The sequence below is a fragment of the Oncorhynchus mykiss genome, chromosome 25 (assembly GCF_013265735.2).
Source record: "Oncorhynchus mykiss isolate Arlee chromosome 25, USDA_OmykA_1.1, whole genome shotgun sequence".
Lineage (NCBI taxonomy): Eukaryota > Metazoa > Chordata > Actinopteri > Salmoniformes > Salmonidae > Oncorhynchus > Oncorhynchus mykiss.
In genome coordinates, this window is record NC_048589.1 from 18,840,159 (window position 1) to 18,846,158 (window position 6,000).

Sequence of the window (6,000 nt, forward strand, 5' to 3'; positions counted from 1 at the left end):
CGCATATTCCACAAGTTTTCAAGTCTTTTTGCTCATTTGTCATGCGTCTGACATGCGGTACTGATTAATAATGTAATAGGCTACAGTTTTCATGAATTCTTTGTTTTAATTATTGTGATAGGCTCATGTTTTACCGGTACGGCATACCCCCACTATTTATGTTGACTGTACTCCGTACCGGACCGCTCCGGCATACGAATTGGATGAATAACTTACTATACATCTTGGAGAAGTATAGCTTTATGCACCTTTCTCTGAGACCAGGTTACTTGTTGTTCTGTAACAACAAAGGAGTAACAACAAAGGAGAATTACAGGGAGAATTTCCGTTGATGGTTAAGGGAACTAAAGACAAAGGTTAGGATCATTTGCGTAAAATGTTTGGAGAACTAAAACCGCCCAGAGTGTTCGGTGAATTTACCTAGCAGGTTAATTGGGTTAAGAATTGGGTTACGTTTTGAATAAGGGGAAGGGTTAGCTAAAATGCTAAAGTTGTCTCAGACACGACTCGAACCCGCAACCTTTAGATTGCTAGACGATCACGGATTACGCCCACCCATCCTCCCCAACGAACCTCCCTACTTTTGTGTCTGTCTATAGTAACTAGGCTGTTCGTACAAATCTGTTATGTTTCATAAGGCTCTGAAGCCAGGCTGGTATTTGAGTTATGTGTATAGTGGGCTCCTCCTAAACATCAGCAGAAGGCTGTGAATCTGTGTCACATTATTGCTGGAGATCAGAGGGACTGCTGGGGACAGGAGCTTAATCCTAATGAATCCAAACACACGCCATGCCTGCTAGTCAGATGTCTTTGACCGCACACAGACTCCCATCGTGACACACACTGTAGGACCCCATTGCTTTCAAAAGCAGAACAATTTGTATTTTTTTTAATAATAGTGTGTCTAAACTATTGGATTAAGGACACATTTCACGGCTCTTGTATCTGATTATGCATTCCCCTGCCACTTGATTCCTTTCAGGTTTTTGATTTCATAGTCTTAATGTGTCCAACATGGCTAGGTCCCTCCTGTGAGCTTGTGTCTGAGGAAAAGCCTTTGAAGACATCTCTAACAGATAAATGTGTCTCATGTCACCCATGAGTACTGCACTGCTGCTGGCCAGACGTAAACAAACCCTGGGTGAGTGTGTGCCGTAGGACAAACTAAGGGCATCTGTCTTTGGAATAAGTCTTTCAGGTCAATGGCTATTGTTGACGTCACTTTCAAAAAGTTTCATTTAATCCGAATAAGACATTTTCATCACAATTACAAATGTTGTTTTCCAATTATAAATATCTGTCAATGGACATCAGGGCCCAATTTTAAGAATGTGTCAACACATAAGAATTCAACACATTAAATAATCTGAACAGAATTTCTAGGATAAATGATTTACACCGAAGTGGTTCTCACAAACTTTTCAACAGTGTAACAAGCAGTCCCTCCCTCTCACACACATACCCTACACACACTCACACAGTAACATATAGTAGATGGGAAGGAGGAGGAGATAGAAAGAGTGAGTCATTCTCCATGTACATACCCTCTCTGCCCAGGGAGTGTTATAGGAAGTTTAAAGGAAGTGCGGTGAGGATACAGTAGCCTTGCCCTTATATGGCAGCCCAGCCAGCTTCTATACTCCTGGTCCTCATCTGAGTGAGCCAGCCAAAGCAGCCAGAGACCTCAGTACAAAGTAAAGGGGGAAGGCATTAATTACATAACAAGTTTGGCCTGGAGAAATGTGCATGCTAAAGCTCTGGTTTGAACATTGAACCGAAGGGTTTGTCGGAGGCCACAGGAATCTCTGGTATGGCCTAAGTCGTGTACTCCAGACATGTGATATGAAACAATCTGCTGTTTGTTAATCCAGGAAAGGACAAACAAACCACCAATGTTTGGTTTTCAGTATTCTAGACATGGGGGAGGCGGACATCAATCAGTTTGATAACTGTCTGACTGTGGTTGTTGCAGGGTTACCATGGGGATGCCTGTCATGATTTAAGATCACTTCAGAAACTATTGAACTTTTGCTCTGGGTATAGAAATGTAAAGGTTGAGAAACCTTCAAAGCATTCTATCTCTCAAAGTGGGAGCTAGATGAATTGTGTTTTTCCACGAAACTCGCTACCCAGGCATGGAAGGCTGTTTATGTCTTTGATTATCTGCTGAATATAGTTACTGAAATAGAGTCAAAGCTTTTCAGATTAATACAAGTAAAAGGCTGGTTTTGATTATACGTTATTGCTCAAATACTATTATTTAATAATTATTCAACTCTTGGCAGTTGACTGGGTGCACTCCCACTATCAGCATCTCTGCCCATTGAACAGTAAACTGATTTGTCATTTTATTGGTTCAAGAACAACAGTTCTCAAAATGAGGCAACTTCCTCTTGCATTTATGGACACACTCATGTGCTTATAGCTGCTTTGTATCAGTGAAAATAATGCATGTTCGAAAATGGAAAATGTTTGCCACGCCATGTGCACAATTTGCTCACATCACAAGGTGTCATGCTTATACTTGAACATACATTACATGACCAGTTGTATGCGGGCAGCTGCTCGTCAAACATCTAATTCTAAAGTAATAGGCATTAATATGGAGTTGGTACCCCCTTTGCTGCTATAACAGCCTCCCCTCTTCTGGGAAGAACTTGCCACCATTGGACTCTGGAGTAGTGGAAACACGTTCTAGGCTGTTACCATGGTAACTCAATGTAAACTTGACTGGTCTTCACAGAGCCCTAACCTCAACCTTATCAAACAGCTTTGGGATTAATTAGAACGCCGACTGCGAGCCAGGCCTAAGCGCCCAACATCAATGCCCGACCCACTAGATGATGGAATATTCATGTGCGAACTTGCTTCCATTCATCCACAAGAGCATTAGTGAGGCACTGATGTTGGGCGCTTAGGCCTGGCTCGCAGTCGACGTTCCAATTCATCCTAAAGGTGTTTGATAAGGTTGAGGTTAGGGCTCTGTGAAGACCAGTCAAGTTCTTCTACACCGATCTCGACAAACCATTTCTATATGGACCTTGCTTTGTATACAGGGGCATTGTCATGCTGAAACATGAAAGGGCCTTCCCCAAACTGTTGCCACAAATTTGGAAGCACAGAATAATCTAGAACATCATTATACGCTGTAGCATTAAGGTTTCCCTTCACTAGAACTAAGGGGCCCAGCCCAAACCATGAAAAACAGCCCCAGACCATTATTCCAACTTTACATTTGGGACTACGCAACTTTACAGTTGGGGCAGGTAGCGTTCTCCTGGCATCCACCAAACCCAGTTTCGTCCGTCGGACTGCCAGATGGTAAAGCAGGATTCATCACTCCAAAGAACGCGTTTCCACTGCTCCAGACTCCAATGGCGGCGAGCTTTACACTACTCCAGCCGACGCTTGGCATTGTACATAGTGATCTTAGGCTTGTGTATGGCTGCTTGGCCATGTAAACACATTTCATGAAGCCCCCGACAAACAGTTATTGTGCTGACATTGCTTTCAGAGGCTGAATACTTATGTAAATGTTTTATGAATGGAGATATGCGGTGGTGGTTACTATGTATTGTGAAAACAGCAGAAGTTAAATGAACATCAGTAACAGAGGCATAGCCCCTGTTTGGCTCTGTCCGGGGGTATCATCGGATGGGGCCACAGTGTCTCCTGACCCCTCCTGTCTCAGCCTCCAGTATTTATGCTGCAGTAGTTTATGTGTCGGGGGCTAGGGACAGTTTGTTATATCTGGAGTACTTCTCCTGTCTTATCCGGGGTCCTGTGTGAATTTAAGTATGCTCTCTCTAATTCTCTCTTTCTCTCTTTCTTTCTCTCTCTCGGAGAACCTGAGCCCTAGGACCATGCCTCAGGACTACCTGGCATGATGACTCCTTGCTGTCCCCAGTCCACCTGGCCGTGCTGCTGCTCCAGTTTCAACTGTTCTGCCTGTGATTATTATTATTTGACCATGCTGGTCATTTATGAACATTTGAACGTCTTGGCCATGTTCTGTTATGATCTCCACCCGGCACAGCCAGAAGAGGACTGGCCACCCCACATAGCCTGGTTTCTCTCTAGGTTTCTTTCTAGGTTTTGGCCTTTCTCTGGAGTTTTTCCTAGCCACCATGCTTCTACACCTGCATTGCTTGCTGTTTGGGGTTTTAGGCTGGGTTTCTGTACAGCACTTTGAGATATCAGCTGATGTACGAAGGGCTATATAAATAAATGTGATTTGATTTGATTTGATTTGATTTGAAGTAGGGGTGCTGAGGGTGCTGCGTGCTGCACTGGACCCCATCCCAAAACGACTTCCCGCGGCTATGAACAGAGAAATTCTAAATGACCTTGTAGATACTTTCTTTTCTTTTTTTCTGATGTCCTCACATCACTCGGTAGTGCGCATGTTTGTTTTCCGGGAAACATCCCAGTTGAGTATTGTTACATGGCGCTGCTGGCTTACTTGAATCTCCATCTGAATTATAATCAAAGGCTGAAACTGATATTGCTATTTCAATACACAAAACTCTGTCTGCTGGGGCCAAAAGCCTGTTGCCCCACAGTACTGTAATTTGGAGCCAATCTGAAACGTTGCGATTTAATTTAATGTACATCCAACTCCAATGAGCTAATTATGGCCACTGTCTTGTGTTTCCTCTCTACATTATCTCTTTGTTTGTATTTTGTGTTTTCCGACCCATGGAAACCAAAAGTCATAAAGGACAATAAATTGTGGTTCTACTGTGAACTCTCCATCTATTTCATAACCAGGAAGAATAGCTGCTGCTTCAGCAACAGTTAATGGGGATCTGAAATAACCAAAACAAAAGCCAGAGTTGAGAGCTCCATCATTCTCATGTCATTTGAACAGTTGACTTCCAAAGCATAACAGCAGACCCTTTTAACACTTACAGTAGAAAAGTCTGATAGTGGTCTGAATAAACAGCATCAATGGAATTTTAATAGGACTTTTATTTAAATGTTTCTACACTGCCACCGACTCAACCCTTTGTCCGTCAACAAACTTGTCAATAATATTATAATATTTTTGCCTTTCGGATGTCAGTTAAAAAAAAAACTATAAATGAATCTGAAGCAAAGATCGTTTTTTTCACGTTCTATCTATATCAGTTACGGAAAATAGTTGTGTATCCACTGACAAAGTAGTTTTTCCCAATAGTTCCAGTGTTTGAATACTTGTTTATGCTTTACAAGATAAGTCACTCTAGTGAAATTTGCCAAGAGAAGTTCAAGTGTTTGGCAATGGGGAGACTGAAGGGTGTCTTTAGTCATTCTTTGATGAATGGAACTGTCTCTCCACCAGCCACGTACTGTACAATTCTGTATGATCACTGTGGGGTCCCTGTTTTCTTTTTATATAATACTTCCAACTCTGATGACTGAGACGTGACCACTGTAGACATAAACATTGTATAAAAAAATCTTCCTTCTTTATTCAACTGTTCTATTAAATATCCAAGGAATCCAATATTTTTCTTTATTCTATTATTTTTTGGGGGGATGAAAGGGAAACCATTACCACGATGCTAATGGTTTGAACTCATTGAAATCCCAGTGCTGTTAAAAACTAGATTTACCTGTGTTTCATGTATAATTCCACACTGTGAAGTTGGAATAATACTGTGAAATTGTGAATATAATGATAGTGCCTTTTTGGTGTAAGAGCTGTTTGAAAGGACTGCATGAAATCTCAGACTGTTTTAGTGGGATGGATTACAGCTTATTTTCAGTTTTCCCTTCTCACTCAGACCGTCTTTGCTAAATTCTTGCTTGAAATGTTTGTTTCACCATTTTAATTGGTAGGTACTTAATTGTTACCCAAAAAGGATTTGATATTGAGATAAAAACGGCTGCATTGGACCTTTAAAATTGGGAAATTGCTTAACCTCATGACAACTTTTAATATCAATGTAATATAGTGTGCCAGCCAGTCAACGCAGCAGAGTTAGTCTAGAAGAAAGAGGAGCATTATTCTCCTCT

The 6,000-nt window shown here is 41.6% G+C and overlaps 1 protein-coding gene across 1 annotated transcript in view; it reads right to left on the bottom strand.

Moving 5' to 3' along the window:
- The window catches only part of LOC110505507 (KATNB1-like protein 1), a 70,439-nt gene extending 68,799 nt beyond the window's left edge, over positions 1-1,640 (bottom strand). The window contains exon 1 of the mRNA XM_021584766.2: positions 1,545-1,640. The gene's annotated coding sequence lies outside the window, so the exon portion shown is untranslated. The remainder of the gene's footprint in view (positions 1-1,544) is intronic.
- Between the last annotated feature and the right edge of the window lie 4,360 nt (positions 1,641-6,000).